Raw genomic sequence first — 20,164 nt, forward strand, 5'->3', positions numbered from 1 at the left:
ATTCATCTTAAGTTTTAACAATTGCTAAAGACCATACTGATTGAGTATTCAACATGTTGCTCTCGAGTGTTCACAGAAACCCTGGTAAAAATAAAGTATACTTGAATGTACAGTACTATTTTTGTGCTAAATAATAGTGTAAAAGTTGTACACTACAAATATACTAATTTTAATATACAATATAGTAATATACTGGTCAAGACAATCTCCTTAACTCCAAACTGAATGTCAATATGGGAAAGAAAGGTTATTTAAGCAATTTTAAGCGTGGCATGGTTGTTGGTGCCAGACGGGCCGGTCTGAGTATTTCACAATCTGCTCAGTTACTGGGATTTACACGCACAACCATTTCTAGGGTTTACAAAAAATTGTGTGAAAAGTGAAAACCATCCAGTATGCGGCAGTCCTGTGGGCGAAAATGTCTTGTTGATGCTAGAGGTCAGAGGAGAATGGGCCGACTGATTCAAGCTGATAGAAGAGCAACTTTGAATGAAATAACCTCTCGTTACAACCGAGGTATGCAGCAAAGCATTTGTGAAGCCACAACACGCACAACCTTGAGGCGGATGGACTACAAAAGCAGAAGACCCCACCGGGTACCACTCATCTCCACTACAAATAGGAAAAAGAGGCTACAATTTGCACAAGCTCACCAAAATTGGACAGTTGAAGACAGAAAAAATGTTGCCTGATCTGATGAGTCTCGATTTCTGTTGAGACATTCAGATGGTAGAGTCAGAATTTGGCGTAAACAGAATGAGAACATGAATCCATCATGCCTTGTTACCACTGTGCAGGTTGGTGGTGGTGGTGTAATGGTGTGGTGGATGTTTTCTTGGCACATTTTCGGGCCCCTTAGTGCCAATTGGGCATCGTTTAAATGCCACTGCCTATTTAAGCATTGTTTCTAAACCTGTCCATCCCTTTATGACCACAATGTACCAATCCTCTGATGGCTACTTCCAGCACAATAATGCACCATGTCCAAAGCTTGTATCTTCTTAAATTGGTTTCTTGAACATGACAATGAGTTCACTGTACTAAAATGGCCCCCCCCAGTCACCAGATCTCAACCCAATAGAGCATCTTCGGGATGTGGTGGGGGGAGCTTCGTGCCCTGGATGTGCATCCCACAAATCTCAATCAACTGCAAGATGCTATCCTATCAATATGGGCCAACATTTCTAAAGAATGCTTTCAGCACCTTGTTGAATCAATGCCATGTAGAATTAAGGCAGTTCTGAAGGCGAAAGGGGGTCAAACACAGTATTAGTATGGTGTTCCTAATAATCCTTTAGATGTGTGTGTGTGTGTGTGTGTGTGTATATATATATAATCAAACAGTGTATTTTGTCTTCTGACCACATGGTGGCGGTCTGATACTGTTGCCTTCATCTGTTATCACTACTGCAAACCAACAGTGAGAATGAGTCATCAGGAGGAAGATACAGAAATTATACTTACACTGAGCATCACTCTCCTCTGAAATATAGCACAACTACATCCAAATTGAAGTTATTCCCATGCATCTATTCCTATCCCTCTCATCTCCCTCAAATGTTGTTCTAAAAAAATATTAGTTAATGCACAGTAAACTGAAATAAATAACTGTATTGGTATTAACTAATATGAACGATTAATAAATGCTACACTATATAGTTCATTGTTAGTTCATGTTGGCTAATGCATTTACTAATGCTAACAAATACAACGTATTGTAAAGTGTATTGTAATGCATGATACTGTATCCCTTTCTTATACAGTAACACGATCATACCTTTTAATACTTATGTGTGTTAAAAATGATTATGAAAGCACCTTTACTGTATAATGCTTTATATACACAGCTTTTAAAAAAAAACATGTTACAAAAACCTACCAAATGATTCATTCATACAGATCATTAGTCAAATAATTTATACGTTTTTAAGATTTCTGCCAGCTGGGAGGTGTCGCACACACATATGTTCCCTTTTCAAATACTGTAGCTCTTGAGATATGAGGGCTTCATATGAGCGAGAAGATAAAAGTAACTTGTGTGCTGTATATTTGAGCAGTAATTTGGCAGTTCCTGGAGAGAAAGAGAGAGAGAGCTTTCCTCTTTTCCCAGTCAAGACTCCCTCTGTTACTGTAATTATTGCTATAACAGATGGGGCAACCTGTCAACATATGGCGTAACAACATTTGCCAGAGACGGTCTGGTGGGCCGTTGCTTCAGGTGTTGTTTTTCATTTGCATTAAATAGCATCTCAATGTGCAATGCAGTCAATTAAGAAGATTGAGTCTCACAGACGAGCTGACAGTGTTTTCTGGAAATTGCCTTACAGCATCATTTTATTTTCCTCTCACATTGTTTATATATTAAAAATATAAACAATGTGAGATTTTTTTGAAAGAGTTCTCTCTATTTGTGACCCATTTTTGACAACCTAATTTTTATGTGATTTATTGTTTTCTAAATAATATAAAGAACATCTCGTGAAAATATATCCTTGATATTTTTAATATGGACTGAGTAAGATCATAACACCTATTACCCACATTGCATGAATTTAAAACAAAAATCCCTTTAAAAAGAGTTACACCACTCGGTGGCCATATTTGCAGCATCTTCAGGCAGCTATTTCAGACATACAAGACCAAGTCCTATCTGATTTAATGGAGGACAGATATCTTTAAAATCGCTTTTTGGTCAGCATAAAATAAAAAATTACCAACAATTAAACCTTGACAACTGACAGTTGTCTGTTTTAAAGGGGACATTTCACAAGACTTTTCTTAAATGTAAAATAAATCTTTGGTGTCCCCAGAGTACATATGTGAATTTTTAGCTCAAAAAACCATATGGATAATTTATTATACATTTTTTAAATAGCCACTTTGTAGGTTTGAGCAAATTTTTTTCATTTTGGGGTGTGTCCTTTTATATGCAAATGAGCTGATCTCTGCACTAAATGGAAGTGCTGTGGTTGGATAGTGCAGATTAAGGGGCAGTACTATCTCCTTCTGACATCACAAGGGTAGCCAAATTTCAATGATCTATTTTTTTAACATGCTTGCAGAGAATGGCTTACCAAAACTTACTGGGTTGATCTTTTTCACATTTTCTAGGTTGATAAAAGCACTGGGGACCAATTATAGCACTTAAACAAGTCAGATTTTTATGATATGTCCCCTTTAAAGGATTAGTCAATTTTCTTAAAAAAAATTCCAGATAATTTACTCACCACCATGTCATCCAAAATGTTGATGTCTTTCTTTGTTCAGTCGAGGATAAATTATGTTTTTTAAGGAAAACATTCCAGGATTTTTATCATTTTAATGGACTTTAATAGAGCCCAACATTTAATACTTAACTCAACACTTAACAGTTTTTTTCAACGCAGTTTCAAAGGACTATAAACGATCCCAAACTAGGCATAAGGGTCTTGTCTAGCGAAACAATTGTCATTTTTGACAAGAAAATTAAAAAATATGCACTTTTAAACCACAACTTCTCGTCTATCTCCGGTCCTGAAAGCACCAGCGCGACCTCACATTAATGCGTAGTGACGTAGAAAGGTCACGTGTTACATATATGAAACGCACATTTGCGGACCATTTTAAACAATAAACTGACACAAAGACATTAATTAGTATCAGTTGACATACAACAACGTAGGAACGGTCCTCTTTCTCCACACTTGTAAACACTGGGGCGGAGTTTCGCGTTCGTCCTCTGTGACCTCTTGACGTGATGACATATTGCGTGAGGTCGCGCTGGCGCTTTCAGGACCGGAGATAGAGGAGAAGTTGTGGTTTAAAAGTGCATTTTTTTCTTCTCAAAAATGACAATTGTTTCGCTAGATAAGACCCTTATGCCTCGTTTTGGATCGTTTATAGTCCTTTGAAACTCAGTGTTGGGTTCTATTAAAGTCCATTAAAATGATACAAATCCTGGAATGTTTTCCTCAAAAAACATAATTTCTTCTCGACTGAACAAAGAAAGAAATCAACATTTTGGATGAAATGGTGGTGAGTAAATTATCTGGATTTTGTTTTTAAGAAAATGGACTAATCCTTTAACTGGATGGCAGGGCTTCCTTCACTAGAGCAAAGACTTTACTTCATTCATACTAACACCACTACTGTAGTGTCTGTAGTCAATACTGTCAAAAAGCCATACAAACCTTTCAAGCAAACATTTGAAGTTTCAGGCACAGCAAAGCTCTGCATAATGTCCCTGTGCACAGCGCCAGGTCCATAAAGTAATGCTTTACTGAGCCTGTTGTGAAAAACTTCACTGGTCTGCACAAAGCTCAGACATGAAACCTAATGTACTGTGGGATAAACTGAACCAAGAACTGCAAACCAAGCCAGATCCACTGTCGCGTTCATGTCTGAAGGGGAGAAAATTCCTTTAACCGTGTTCTAACATCTATTAGAAATCCTTTCCAAAAGTGTAAACTTGATTTGGTGATTGATTGGTTCCGGTGTGTAGATTTTTAGCGCCATCTAGCCTTGAGATTGTGAATTGCAACCAATGGCATAAGTCCAATTTATAGTCGTGCATAAAGTCTATGCCGTAGATTATCCTGCGTAGCCTGACGTGCACTTTGCCAAATTTTTAACAGCACGTCACTTCTTAGCGGACCGCAAGTGCTGTGATTGGTCCACTAGAACCCCTCCCGTCAGGTATAAAAAACTGTGTCATAGGTATTTCTGCTTGCAACGGTGAGAACAAAAATGGGCCAAGTTGAAGAGTGATTTAGCTGAAACTGCAACCAAAGTCACAGTTTATTTACATCCATCACTGCTCGTCTTCGTCAGTGGACGGTATATGAAAACCAACGCGTGACTTACGCCATCGCGGCTACGTCGTAGGACGTACACACTACTATAATGAGCCCTTTAGTCCACAGCTCACCCCTCCCTTTCGAAACGCATAGAGAATCTACGGTAGCTGCCACAGGACAAACATGTCTGAGACAACACAGTGACAATGCGCTCTGTATAACAGTTTGTCCGTTTTGGGCTACTGTAGAAACATTTTATTCATGCATTTGGCAGGCGCTTTTATCCAAAGCGACTTACAGTGGATTACAAGCTATACATGTTTTTTTATCAGTACTTGTGTTCCCTGGGTTCAAACCCATGACCGTTTGCACTGCAAACGCAATGCTGTACCACTGAGCTGTACAGGAACACTGAACAAAAACAATACATTTTATTTTGTATAATATAGTTGATAATACTCTGATAATATAGTAATGTATATTATATTGCATTTTTGTCAAGAGATCCTCACAATGCATCTTTAAGATAGGGCACTTCACATCCCAGGTTCATTTTTAACCTCACAATATGAATGAAGGGATAACAATATTTCCTGGATATTTAGGTTTCATTGTAAACATGGTTTTTATGTTGTTATTTGCATTACTGTCAATGACAACCATAGCTTGCAGTGACTCTGGGATGCTAAGTTTTTGGCTGTAGAAAGCTCATGAATATTTAAAGGCGAGCACTACGACAATTAGTTTTTGGGGAGTCTGGATGCTAAACAACTGGCAGTTACATTCATCACTGCATTATTTCACACTGCAAACCTTTGGCACCACTGTGCATGCTTCACAAAAGCAGAGATAATCCTCTCCACAGGGTTTCATAACCCAGGGTTAAAAGCAGTGCTTTAACCAATATAACCTATTAAAACAGTGCCAACCCCCTTTCGAAATTTCAAGTGTGAAACGTTGCTCTAAAAGCGTGTCTGGAGAGAAGATAACCCATGGGTTACATGCGATGTGAAAAGCACTTTGGATTGTTTACTATCCCACAGGACCGGGTTTGTTTAGAGGAAAGAAAAGTTTACCAAAATACAGACTTCACATTTCATACATTCAGAGATACCCTTGCCACACAGACAAGGGTAAGATGAAGCAGTCAAATGAAATGAGCATGTTTAAAAACACATTTTTAAGGACTCACTGATTCGAGGACTGTGCCAGAAAATCGTATTGGCGCGGTTTGAGCTATCTTAATTTTTCTTTTTTCTTACCATGTAAGTGAATGGGGTCCACAAACAGTTTGGTTACAAAAATCTCTCAAAATATCTTCCTTTATGTTCCTCACAACAATTAAATTTTAACAGGTTTGTTACAACATGAGGGTGAGTAAATGATGACAGAATTTACATTTTTGGGTGAACTATCTCTTTAATGACACAGACTTGAGTAGGTTAATTGAGGTTACTGTCTCTTTAAAACAGACTGGTTTCTGCCTAATCTATACATACATTTAAGAAATAAACAAATGTTTTTATTAGAAAAAGAATACTGTGTGGAGATCATTTGGTTTGTATGTGCCCTGACAAGAACAGAAAGATTTTATGTTCGCTTGTTTTGAAACGCATCTCTCTTGTGTGTGCGCACTATTGAGGGCACTTAAACGTGCACGCACACACAAACGGAGGACGAATTGCAAACGGCCCAGCATAACAGGCGCTCCATATAAAAACTACCACATAAACTTTCCTGTTTAAATTTGCGGATCAATCCGCAAATCGAATTACATGCGGGCCGAACCGTGGGTCTTGACCACATATTAACTGCTAGAGCATTTTCCACACGAAGTCCACACAAACACTTGAAAATGTGCACATTTAATACAGACATTATCCTACATGTAATATAGAGCTACGCCACTGTTATAGCCAAATTCCCCAATACATATTTATGAGACGTATCAGTAATGATAATGGTCACATTTAAAGCATAATATGCAACCAAGGCCAAATTATGAAAAACAGGAAAGATTAACGATAATTTATTGCGTAATCGTTATAGAGTAAAACGGACTATAAAGAGATAACTTTCTTACCTTATATTTCTTGAGGTTGCGGTTGTCCTGTCGGATATTCTTGCATTGCATATTTTGCATCTGGCAAATCTTTTTTTATTGCCACGGTCCAGTTCAAAGTCTTTATAGCCAAACGAGACTATTTGTGGAACTCGACTAACGTTAATGTCTGCTATGTTTGGCGCGGTTTGAATTGTGCAGCATTAAAGGCACAGACGCTGATTAGTGGTGTTGACGTCACAATAATATTTTCTATTTTAATGAATTTTATTGCTGTTTGTTTATTATTTATAAGTTCAAGTCATTTTCGAGTCTTCCCCTTCAAGTCAAGTCTCAAGTAACTTGTTCTGAAGTCAAAGTCAAGTCAAGTCATTTTCATACTTTAATCAAGCAAGTCACAAGTACTGAAAATTGTGACTCTAGTCAGACTCGAGTCAAGTCATGTGACTCGAGTCCCCCACCTCTGATGTTAATACTGTCAAATAATTTTAAATACCTTAATAAAATGCAACAGACACGTCAAATTATTATATTTAGCTTTATGTATGGGCACAATACAAACAAATGAAAACGAACAAAACATTTAATTAATTAAATTTTTTTTTTTTTTAAATATGGACCCGACCCTGCATAGGTTAACCCATTATTGTACTGATTTAATTAAATTTTAGGTGACTCGGTCTCCAAATGCAATAAAATAGAATTTTATCAATTTTAATTATTATTATTATTATTATTGAATGATTGATTTTATTTGTTAAACACGTGGAGGAAACTTAAAAAAACATTATGAACTGAAGAATATTCATGACATTGTTATAAAACTATTTAACAGTATTAACACTTAATGACATTGTAATGACAAATTATATGTGTACCACTGAAGTTGCGGTCAAGAAAAATATTCATGATGCTCTTATTAAAGCAATAAACCCCAAGAAGCAGTGGGTTCCAGTGCATTTTATAACAGCTATGGGGCGTTTTAGGCACGACGCGAAGCGGAGTGCCTAAAACCCCCCTAGCTGTTATAAAATGCACTGGTAACCCAACGCTTCGAGTGGTTTATTGCGTTTATAAAACGGTTACTTCATATGCATAACGTTAGCGGGATTTTATAAAATAAAACACAAATAAGTTGTAATTATGTTTGTACAAATATTACTCTTCCGCCAAACAAAGTAGTTCCTCAGAATCAAGTGTGACTGAAACAGAGCGCAGTTCCCAACCAACAGAGATGCAGCAAAGACACAATGAAAATATGATTTAAGACTGTGGTGTTTATTTTATAAATCACCATTCATCTAATTTAATTTATACATTAACATTTATATTGTGCAACTGTTGAAGTGATGATCAAATATGCTTGGAAGCATGCTGAACTCTTTCCCCGTCAGCGTGTTTTTTTTTTTAAGTTGCCACCCAGTTTAAGTTTAATGCCTTCAGAAAAATTATCTTCTTTAAATAAACATAAAATATCAAATGAAAGAACAGACCATCCGCTTTCAAACAAAAACAAACAAAAAAAAAAACGTTTCATCCTACCTTCATTTGTTCTCCTATCACCTCTCAAATTTTTTAGCTAAAAGCGGAGATAATTCCATTTTTGTGAAGAACTTTTGTAAGAGATCAGATTCAAAGCCATCAAAACTTACACGTTGTGTTTTCAGTGTTGAGTGAATGCGTCAGTGTTTAGGTTGGGTAAGATCGCCACCCAGTGGATAATAGCAGACGTATGAACTTGAGTTATAAACTCTTCACACAACGTTTTCTCTTTATCAACGAGATGACTTAACAATATTTATTGACATTTATCTGGATATCGCCATTAATTGTGCAATTGTAGACAAATTAAAAATATGATTTAAGACTGTGGTGTTTATTTTCATAAATCAGTACGCAGCAACAGTGGCGCAGTGATACTTATGTAATGTGGTCTGAACCGTGAGGTTACCGGTGTATTTTATCACGGCTTAGAGCGCATTTCAACCAATCAGAATGAAGAACCAGAACTGCCCATTTTATAAAAAACTATTTAACAGAGTATTAACACTCAATGACATTTTAATGACAAATTATATTTGTACCACTGTAGTTGAGGTCAAGAAAAATATTCATGATGCGGTTATAAAACTATTTGACAGACTATTAACACTTAATGACATTTTAATGACAAATTCAATTTGTATCACTGGTAAAAAGTGGTCAGTTATGTTGTCTTGGTAATGTCAAGTTGTCATGACAAATTATGATGTAGTGGTCAGAGTCGTATAATAACAGAGTTACGAAACGCTTTGATCTCGCCGCCGCGCGGTCACGTGATTCATGTAACGTTCTACAGTTCCAAACCAAGCAGGGCTGTCAATCTGTTTGCATAGGCTTTCAGCTATTTTAGGTAAATATTAGCTTGTAATGGGAATTGATAATTATACTGTGTTTATAACGTTTTTTTACTAGGGAGTGATGGAAATACAGTAAATCAGTTAATAAAGATAAACAGTTAATTGTGACCCAAATATAACTGTGGTTATCTATACGAACTACAGCAACACAGTTTATCTTTTATTTTTGTACCAAAATATGGCTATATAAATGGCTATCAATCTGCTAAAAACATAATTCCTACACTTTTACTATATTAAAATCACAAAAAAGATCGCCACTGCGGTTATTTGTAACAGTGAAGCATAACAGAAAATACTAAATTCATATTTTAAATTCACATTAAATGTTAATATAATCATACATGATTTTCGAGGATACATCACTCGTATTACTTACCAAACACAATGAAACACAGCAGCATTGTGAAGCAGTGTGACTTTCTTATAAGGCATTTAGCTTGTCGCTGTTGCCCCCTAGTGTTACTCGTAATATATAAAAAAGATAAGTATAAAGTAGATGGCCACCATTAATAAAATATTAAACCATTAAATCTATATTATTCACACATTATACACAACTCATTAAAATATAATTTTTTTACTAGTTATTATTAACGATAATCATTACCTACAGCAGAGTTAATAAAATATCACTGTTGACTATATTAAAGAAATGTCCGAAAATGTTAAGAGAAACGGTAATTTCATCGATTTACCAGCAGGTGCCATTGAAATGAATGGGCTTCAGTGCTGCGTTTGGAACTATGCGTCACTACCGTTCACTACATGAAACGCTGTTACTTCCGCATTCCATTCTTACAACGGACGTCTATGTGAGTGTCGTAACTCTATTATTATACGACTCTGGTAGTGGTTAAAGCAACACTAAAGAGTTCCTGCTCTTTGCTCCCTCTACAGGTTAGAAGCGTAATTGTTCATTAGCACTGTCGTAAATACTGCAGCATAGCTGGCTCTGATTGGATTGTAGGTCTGCCGTAAAGCAAGTTTTTGTAGTTTTCACTCGAACTACAGGACCACTACCCGACGGTTGGAAACTTCTTTAGTGCGGTTTTGGCCGATAGAGGGCTGCAAAGCGAATGTGAAAGTGCCATTCACCCTGTTTTGAGTGGATGAACCACTGAAACTTTTTTGGAAACGTTATTTTAAGGTAAAAAAACTCTTTGGTGTTGCTTTAATGTCAAGTTGTCATAACAAAAACATCTCTTACAATGTCATCTTTGCATTAAAAATGACATAATTGAACAAATGACACTTTGTCATAAATGTGCATTAAATCTCCTTCATGTTCATGGCACATGTTATGAAGATGTCATGTCAGACTTAAGCACATCCCTTAAAGTAAAGTGTTAAGGCAACAAGATTAGAGGGCAACATTGCCAACATGAAGGCAAAACACATTGTTTTGGCTGCACGGGAAACACACCATAAAATGTATAGCTTGAATGCGCCGTAAAGTCACTTTAGATAAAAGCGTCTGTCAAATGTGGAAATGAAAAGAGTTTGATGAAGTAAAAGGTAATGTACCATGTTTATTCAGACGGTATATTATACAGCTAAAGATAAATGTAAAGCAATGCACTGAGGTCTAAGGTGTACTGAAGCATGTGGCTGTACACTTTTAAAAACAAAAATGACATAGAAGACCTATTTTGGCATACTGTTGTTTCTTATAAGAACATTTGATTTAACCCCTTCAGACCTGATTTTTCAGGTGTTTAATCAGTGCGCCTGGTTTTGATTGGTTGATCAGCATTTTTATTGGTTTGAACCAAAACATGTGAGTCCATTCCACTGGACACAGGGTCTGAAGGGGTTAAAACGTTCGTTGAAGAACAAAAAATGGTTGCATCCCGGTTGCATGAAGAACTGTTTTACAACCTTTCTTTTTATGTGTGTGGGACCGTGTAGGACCCTTGCAGGGCTGGCCAGATGGGAGGAGGTGAAGAGACAGAAAACTATTAAATGAACAAAAGATACAAAACAGAGATTTTATGCTTAGAAAGAGAGAAGATGATGACTTCTCATTGTTTTGTAACACATTGCAGGGCTTTTCTAATAGAGCTAAAAATGTTGGTTGAAATTGCTCAATCTTTCTATTGCTTTGTCAGCAGCTCTGGTTGGTATACGTTTGATTTTCAGTAAGGAGAATTTAAAGGGATAGTTCACCCAAAAATTTAAATTCTGACAACATTTACTCACTCTCACGTTGTTTCAAACCTGTATTAATTTCTTTGTTATTATGAACACAAAGGAAGATATTTTGAGGAATGTTCCTTTCATGAGCCCTATTTACTATGGGTGTGTGAATTTTCGCTCATCATTCATCATTCATCAAAATATCTTCCTTAGTGTCATCAGAACAAATGTATTTGAGTAAATCAGTACTTCCCATTCACTTATATGGCACATCTTTTCATGTCGTTGTATTCATTGGTGCCCCATTTGTTTTCTGTTTTTTAAACCATTGAGTTTTTTAAACCATTGTCGCTTGGGTTTAGGGTTAGATTTGGGTTTGCTTCAGGATGTCATTTAATATATAGGTTTATCTATGTTTTGTCTATTTTTAAACCATGGCCGCTTGGAGTTGGGTTAAGAATTGGGGTTCGGGCTAGGGTGTCATTTTATGTTACAAAACTTGCTCTTACCCCAAACCCAAGCGACAATGGTAAAAAAACAGAAAACAAATGGGAAACCAATAAATAAAACGACACGAAAAGATGTGGCGTATAAGTGAACGAGAAGGACTGGCGTATCATATGCACGCAAAATTGGAATTTGTCGTAAGTATTGCACGATACTCATACTGCGTGTTATTTGTATGCATTTCTGGCTGGTATTGCCACTCATGGAAATTGAGCATTGTGGAAACGAATGATGTCATCATTGGCAAAATCGCAGTCTGGCTCGCAAATTGGCTCACTTCTCTACTTATTTTCTTTTGTTGTCTGATGATGACACCAAGGTACAGTTAGCAATTACAGTGTGTATTAAAAATTGATTGACAGGTCTGGCTCAAGAAAAATTAACATACTGCCAGCCACACAATGTCACAAACTCTCTTTGCAAACAGAGGGAGGGTTGGAAAAGGACTCGATGCACACACGCAAGATAGTTTGGGTCTTCTCGGATAATTTAAAATGAATGTGTTTTTGACGAATGGACCCAAAACCCGAGGCCACTAATATAGACCCGACATGTGAAACCTGCTCGGTTCGGACCTTAGGTTTTCGGATCTAAGTGGACCAGTGAAGACCCCTACTCACAACGACACACTCCTTATGTAGCGTTCACACCAGCTGTGGACGAGGCGGCAAGCGTGATTGATTTACATGTTAAAGCTGTAATCTACAATGTTGAAAATCGGTCGAGAAAGCCTGAGACGGTTAGTAAGTTTTAAAAAACTCATCCCGCCCCTCTGTGCTACCTTATCCCTCCCACCGGGAAACGACCTGAACAACGTCACTCAGTCAAGCTGTGATCACCGGTAGTAAACATGAGAACAGAGATTTACCGAGCAGTAAACACATAAAGCCTTGAAGGAATGAACGCTTAGAATTATGACTGATTGACGTCATTTACTTTCACAACAACGTTTGGCATACATTTCCCCAATGAGCCTCGTTTACCCTGGTCAAAAGTGCTACCTAGCGCACATTAATTGCACAATAATTATTAGTTAGTATTGCTAAGGTTTTGAGTAATTGTTATAGCACCACACAGCGCATCTTGTTCAAATTCCGATCGGCTCGAACAGAAACCCACTAGGCCTATTGAAATTCAAGCACTTTAATAAATATTTACTTTGACCCGTGATACGCGATGCTAATCGGCTAACATTCCAATGCCGACCGGCAGCATGAGCATGTTGTCAGACTGATACAAAGATATTTATGTAACACCGCACACCATAAAAGTATAAATAAATGCGTATCTGCTCAACAAAAAGTCTGCCGTGTCAGCGTCGGTTTTCAGTCCCATTTCTCCCCGAAGCTTCCTTCAACGGTCAATGGCGGACCCTATATTAATTCGAATTTGAGTCTCCGTTTATATCTCTGCTCTTCTACAACTTTCTCTTTCTTTCAAGCAGGGGCCGCTTGCTGCTGTCGGTTTGTTTTTTCTCCATTTGTGAGCTGTTGCTAGTTTGCTAGCTACCATACACTGTCATAAATTTCATGTTGCGGGTGGGATGCGATGGGGTGGAGACGCGAGCGCAAGATGGAGTTTCAAGTGGAGCGGGGATTGAATGAGAGCAGTCGACCAATGTAAGCTGTCCGGCCGGACAGCTTACATTGGTCAACTTCTCTGCCGCTGTACACCCAATAGAGTGAATGGATTTTTTTCTTTCTTTCATATTGTTAGGATTTTACTGTAGAACCATAACCAGCATTTAAACAAGGTTATTAATAATGAACAATCTTTGAAATTGTAGACCATAGCTTTAAGTCAATGCAAAGATGCAAATAGGCATCCTGCGGCGCAGTAAGCGCGAATTGAGCGTTGCCGCGTGATTTGAAAAATCTGAACTTTGGCGAATATTAGCACCGTGTCAACCAATCAGGAGCTTGCTCTAGTAGTAATGCGAGCGGAGGCGAAGAAGCCCCTCCCATGATGCTAATTTTCGCATGAATGTTTTGAATGACAAGAATGTCACGCGCGAATGAAGCGAGTAAACTCAAAATGTTTAAGGATCCAACTACACGCGAATAGCGGGTTTTTGCCTCCTCTTCCACGTCTGGTGTGAATGCACAGTTACAGTATTGTTTCTCCCATAGCATTTTTTATAAAGTGTAGTGAGTGATATAAGCCTAACTATTGCCAGCTTTGCTTTTACTGGTAACAGTGGTTCCCATAAGAATTCGGCAAATGGAAAGCTAATAACTAGAAAAATATGTTAAATTACTGTATATATAATGAAACCTTTACTTGTCCTCCACCCTACACCACTTTTCCCATGAGGCCCAGCATGTTTTATGCAAGTATACATTTAAATAAAATTCAACTTAACTAACCATAATATCAACCCAAATGTAAAAAAAACAGTTTAAACAAAGCATATTGATTCAGGAATATTGCAACTATGATTATTACATTTGTGTGCATCTAGATGATTGTTAGTGTAATACTGCAGCAGTGGCGAACCGTGGGTACTTCAGCTGGGCCTTCAAAATATGCAATGAAGTGCAAATGCCTCTCCATCCATAATACTAGGCTATTCATATTTCGTTAAATCATACAGTGAACGTGTAAAAATTCTGAGCACGCAAAGTTAAATTACAGAATGGCCATTGTCTGCCTTTATATGCAGTTTTAAAGTTTAAAATTACTTTAATCTAACTGATAAACACAAATACAGACTCTGCTGCTCTGTAATGACAGTCAGGGGCTCTGTAAATTTGCATTTAACAAGCTTAAATTATGTTCTTTAATTTATTTTTTATTTTTGGAAATATATATTTAGCTGTAGGATACCTTGTTAGCCTTTTTCATAAGGGGAAATATAGCACCCTGCGTTCTCAGTGCACCTCCTTGTGGCTTATAACTGTTGTTATAAGATATCCAGGGCTCGCAAAATCTCTAGCCCGAGCCCCGAGGGCTACCAAAATGTATCTCCGCCCTGCCCATTGAGTATAGCGGGGAAAAAAATATTTGAATGTTTTCGCATTCTCTCAGATTTTGTTAGGAAATTATATTGTATGGCCGTCGTCTGTCAGTCATTACTATCCTCGCGTAACAAGTGAAACTGTCAGGAAGTAAAAGTATAATTAAACCCTTTATTTTACTCGTGTTCGCGTCATATTTACAGTCTCCTTTGCACGCGCTTCTCCCGGCTGTGCTCTTCACGAGTACGTGCTTAAGTTATTTCGTTTTTACCTCAGCCCTATCAAGCTAACCACAACGTCAATCACGTTTTCCGCCATTTACCTCAACCACTCTCACCGCAGAGATTCGGGGCACTAGACTGTATTAATATTAACGGTCTATGATCTTCGTCTTTGGTGTTCAAAGGCTGCTCGCATCCAGTTTGTTGCATGCTTAGGACTTCATGAAGGCTTACAATGTTTTGTTTTTTACCCGCCCCCTTGAAATCAAAACGTGATTGGTCGATTTGCCCGTCACTCTCCACACCAAAACACATAGCTTGGCCTTCCCTGGGATTCATGAAGTCCTAACCAATGAATGAGCCAGATAACCGGGCCTTAATAGAGACAGACGATTCTGATTGGATTAGATGTTTTCATGACATGAACCTGACAGTAAGCTTAACGTTAGAACAGATGAGAGAAAATATATTACATGTATTGTATTAAATTGAATTAAATAGAAATTTTAAAATGTAAAAACATATTTTTATTGAATACTATATTATTTATTTGTATTATTATTATAAAAAATCTTTTTGTTAATTTTTTTAGGCCTTCTCTGAAGGCGTAGAAGGCCCTTAAGGTTCCCCACTGTACTGCAGAGTTGCCCATTTCTTGTTGGTATAAAAATATCCATGAATAATATTGTGATGAAAATATTTTTGACTTGAAAGTTAACTACCAACTCATATACCTCATTAGCAAGCTGGCGTACTCCCGCAACAGGGTTTTTAAGAGGTAATGTAGTATGAGGCAGACAGTGGCAGTAGTGTGGTATTTATAGCATAGAACCGTGCCTTCGCTTCCCATGAGCCCTTTGTGTTGTGCAGCAAGTTACCATTGAGGTTTTTAAGTCTGGCTGATACGTCCCTATATCAGGCTGCCGGGAGAGATTAAAGGATCTGAGTTTTCCATCTTAAATTCATACGGCTTAAAGATTCTGGCGATCGCCTGCATGACAAAAGTTTCCTACTGTTTAAACACGATCCCAATCTCAGTATTGTATCATACATATTTAAAATTAAGATAAACTTGTGCGTTGCGGCAGTACTGTACGTATTAGCATTTCTGTATGACAGGTGAAATCCAACTGCATGAGAAATTTCAGCAACTGGGAATTTCATCTATTCTATTTCGCTTGTCTGCAGGGAATGTTACACATTATCCTCATCCACGGCTATACGACACATGTGAAATAAAAGTAATAATATGAAAGTGATGGATGCCATTGGGTGGATGCCTTCATTACATGTTTGCACTTCCAGATAAAATATGATATGTGGACTGTGTTTGGCCTGTAGTGTTCAAGATTGATAGACTTTAATAACAGTGGATATATCAGTAAGAGCAGCACATAACTTAGGAACAGTGAACCTGATAGTAAGCAAACTTTTAAAAATAAAGGTGCACAAGAAACATTTTTGGTTTTTAGATTTCTATGCTATTTTTTAAAATCTGCATTGCATCAACCTTATGCTGTGGCAATCGTGATTCATTGTTGCGGTCGACTTTGTGTTCTTATCAAAAAGTAGCCTGTGGTGTGTTCCTATGACTTGTAATACCACATAGTAGTGGAAAGAGGCGTTCATGGGTCACAAGTGTTTGTCTCTGTGATGCAAGCGTCTAGGTTTCATGATTTTCCCCGTAATGCTGTCAGGGTTAAACTTGGTTTGCCTGCGGGCATTGGTTGGGCATTCACTAGCATTTTTTCTGAAAAGCTGTGAGAAGTGGAGACAGATGAACTTTGGCCTTGCTTATGAAGAAGTTTGCTTCTAGGCAAGGACTTTTCCATCTCTTCAAATGCAGTACTGTCAGATTTCAACTGTAACAATTTTACTTGATTTTGTTCCTATTATGCAAAATACACTTTTGACATAAATATCTCATTAGACATGCTGTTTTGGTTCTCTTGTTAATGTGACATCACACTGATAAAGCCCCGACTACCGCTACTGACTGACAATCCTGCATTACAATATTTTCCACCCTTAGCAAGTTATACGCTGTTTGCCAGATCTTAATATTGAGATACTATTGTCTCAGACTGTATTCACAGGAATCAGATCTATTTTAACCGAACTTTCTCACTGCGTCATTTGGTAAGGCAATGAAGAGCAGTAGCTCATTTGCATATAAAGTAATGTTTTTGCTCTCACCCAAACGGGCATTTTGGACATGCAATAATAAATGATCTTTGGCTATTTTGAGATGAAACATCACAGACACATTCTGGGGACACCTGACACTTATATTACATCTTGTAAAAATTGGCCTAATTGGTGTCCTTTAATTAAATATTACTTATATTAAGTTTAGCTCTTTCTGTAATAACGCTGTTACTATTCTTAGTAAGTCTTACTATTTGTTACATGCTGATATTTAGGGAGGCGCTGACATATGACAAGTTATCTCGACAATAAGAGAAAACATTTGCATGAAAAAACATGTTCCTGATGAGTTTTTATGATAATCTGGCACACTTACCCAATTTATAAAAATACTGAGGCAAAACATTATTTATGTTTTGTTTTAATAATCGTTTGGAATCTGACCTCTGAACAAAAAATACAATTATTTCAGCTTTTTACTAAAAAAATATATTTTTAAAGAAAAGTTTATGAGCAGAGAAAATATATAGATAGGATGAAACTTCTTTATTATTATTATTGTTTGCTTGAAAGGAGAGGGTCTGTTCTTTCATTTGATATATTTCTATGTTTATATATTTTTAGAAGTTTTTTCTGAAAGTTTTTTTTTACTTTTGTGAAAATCACTAAAAACGGTGAAGGGCAACTTTATAAAAAAAAGGCTGGCGGGGAATGAGTTAAAAACAATAGTGAGGTAGACTGGATATGGAGACCCTTTAATAGTGTAGCAAATAGATATAAGCTGTTTTTATATCATACGTTACCATATTTTCTATTACGTAATTAAGTCACAAATCTCGAAACCTCAAACTTCGAATTAAAAAATGGAATCGTTGATGCTGCCATGCCCCCATGTCACATCCGGTCAGCTTGCCAAGCGGGGAAAAACACGTGTTGAGTGCTGCGAGTCAACCTCCTCTAACTTAGCTAGCTACAGCCAGTCAAAAGATAGCATGGCAGATACAGGAGACACCACACGGGCTGCTCTTTACATGGGAAACAAAAAACAGCAAGCGGCTCCCACCTTGAGCTGAACTCAATCAGAGCACGTGTGCACAGCAGAATGGCGTCTTTGCCAGGACCGGTCGTTTCTTTGAACCGAAATCCGTTTAAGTTTCACACCAACTTATTTCAGTTGCTTAAATGGTGCATTCCCACCAACCGCGGTAGAGGCGGCAAAAAATCGCTATTCACGCGTAGTTGGACGCTTGAACATTTGAGTTCACTCGCTTCATTCGCGCGTGAAATTCTAGTCAATCGAGACATCCACGCAGAAATTTGCGTCATGGGAGGGAATTCTGCGACTCCGCTGAGACTCCGCCACTCCGCTCGCTTCCTGTAATCACGTCACTACTTCCGCAAGGTCCTGATTGGTTAATGCGTCGCCAAATTCCGTTGAATTTCAGATTTTTCAACTCTCGCGTTTCATGCGGCAACGCTCAATTTCCACCGCAGGATGCCTAAGCGCGTCTTTGCATTGACTTAAAATGTAAATCACTCGCGCGTCTACTGCGTCTGCTGTGAACCCTGCATAAGAGTTATGAAAACAGCATTTAAACATGACTTATTTGGGTATAGTCTCACAATCTCTTCTGACGGTAATAAAAGTGGGTTTTTAAGGTGCAAATTATTGACAGGAATGTTCCTTTGACAGGAAGTTTCGTTTTATCAGGTATGTGCGTGTACCATATTTTTCAGCTGGCAGCATGACTTACATGGCAGGGCATCTTTGGGTTCAAGGTCATTTATTATATTCCATAAAAGTCTTTTTTCATGCTTTCAAAAAAAAAAGAAGTAAAAATCGTGAATCGAAACGAATCGAATCGTGACCTTAGAATCGAAAAGGTATTCAAATCGAGGATTGGAGAATCTTTGAGTATATTTGTACACCATATTCAAATTTGTTGTTGAAGCTGAATTTCCCAAAATGTACAGATACACAATTTAAACAAAAAAGGCACAGAGGAGTTTCCGCAATGCAATCCACACGATTTGGTCTTCCATGTCTGGTGTCCAATGTTTTATTGCACCGTACAAAACATTTTATAATGGTTTACAAAAGTATGTCCAGTCTCTCCCATCACATTCTTTTCACATCATAAAATTGTAACTCAAATCAATATTTCATGTCCATTTATTTATTTGGTAAGTAGCCATGTAATGAATGGGAAGATGTTCAGTCAGCCAGTTATTTACTGCAAAATAACCCCTTCAGAGAGATACCAGTCATCATTGCATCTCTTCAGATCCTGACCAGCATGTTGGGGATTGTTTTACGATAATGGCCAGCTGACTTTATATTATCCTGCCGAGATGATAACCGGACACTTAACACTTAATTAAAGTGAGGTACACAGTATAATGCAGTATGTCATTTTAACATGCACATAAATCTATAGTAACAGAATAACAACAACATTTGCAAATAAAGCGAATCAATTTCAACCAGCTATTGTCACCGCAAAGTAAAGCAGTGTTGTTCCTCTCCAAAGGCGAACAGAGAGCTCATCTCTGGCATTAGAATTGAGTCTTATTTGCCATCGCTGCATCCACACAGCCTCTCCGCCCAGACACCAATTGAGAAAATCACATTTTCAATTTGTCTGGTCATTTGTGTCGGAGGCAATCGAGAAATAACTGGGCCCTACAGGTGGTATAAGCGGCTGTTCTGGACGTTGATGAATTTGGCTTACCCAGGGTTTGTGTTTAATCTCGAGATTTTGTGACAGCCATGAGCGCCGGGCCTGTTAGTGAACTAGCGTCTCGGTTAATGGGCTTCAGCCTCGCTGTTGACAAGCAGCTGAATAAAAGAGTAGGCTTGACGTTCCCTACAGGACGAGAAATGTTCCGGAAACATGTAGCGGCCAATCAGAAAATTATTGGGATGAAAATGAAGGACATAAAATGTTAATGCACA

The sequence above is a fragment of the Paramisgurnus dabryanus genome, chromosome 5 (assembly GCF_030506205.2).
Source record: "Paramisgurnus dabryanus chromosome 5, PD_genome_1.1, whole genome shotgun sequence".
In the NCBI taxonomy this organism is placed as follows: domain Eukaryota; kingdom Metazoa; phylum Chordata; class Actinopteri; order Cypriniformes; family Cobitidae; genus Paramisgurnus; species Paramisgurnus dabryanus.